The 538-nt window shown below is 40.3% G+C and overlaps 1 long non-coding RNA gene across 1 annotated transcript; it reads right to left on the minus strand.

Moving 5' to 3' along the window:
* Window positions 1-538, minus strand: LOC130106534 (uncharacterized). Its single transcript, XR_008809729.1, has 3 exons — window positions 359-538; window positions 177-250; window positions 1-74 (listed from the first exon to the last, which is right to left on the minus strand). It is a non-coding gene; the product is annotated as an uncharacterized LOC130106534 (long non-coding RNA).

The raw sequence follows: 538 nt of genomic DNA on the forward strand, positions 1-538 counted from the left end.
TCACAAATAACATCACTTACTTGTACTCAAACTCTTGGCTCTGTGAAGTGGAGTCTGGATTACTGGGGAGAAACCTGGTTGCGAGAAAGAGGAAACAGAAATTTGAAAATCTAACAAATGGTATAGTTTAGTGGCAGGATCACAAATCCAGCATAACAGCAATAGATTTTACATACCAGTTCAGCATTTTCCTGGTTTTCTGGAATCGATGCATCTTTCTAGAGTTTTTTTTCTTGAGACTTCCAAGATTCTAGAGTAGGGAATAATGAATGAAAGAGTCAGTTATCCACAATAAACAGAAAATAAATTACACAGATGAAATACAGGAAAATCAAATACACAAGTCAGACCCATTTACCTGCTCCCTTCATGAACTTAAAATGATGTTTCTCCCAGGTGCTGTGTGGAGGTGTGCAGAGGATGGCTAAATTGTTGCCTTCGTCTTTTTGCTGAGGTTAAATGGGGGCCAATGGCACATGCTCTCGCTGAGCCACTCTTGCGGAACCACTGCAAATGGCAGATCCTCCTCGTTGATAAA

Source organism: Rhinichthys klamathensis, unplaced genomic scaffold, assembly GCF_029890125.1.
Source record: "Rhinichthys klamathensis goyatoka isolate OS25496 unplaced genomic scaffold, OSU_Roscu_1.1 h1tg000343l_1, whole genome shotgun sequence".
NCBI classification, from domain to species: domain Eukaryota; kingdom Metazoa; phylum Chordata; class Actinopteri; order Cypriniformes; family Leuciscidae; genus Rhinichthys; species Rhinichthys klamathensis.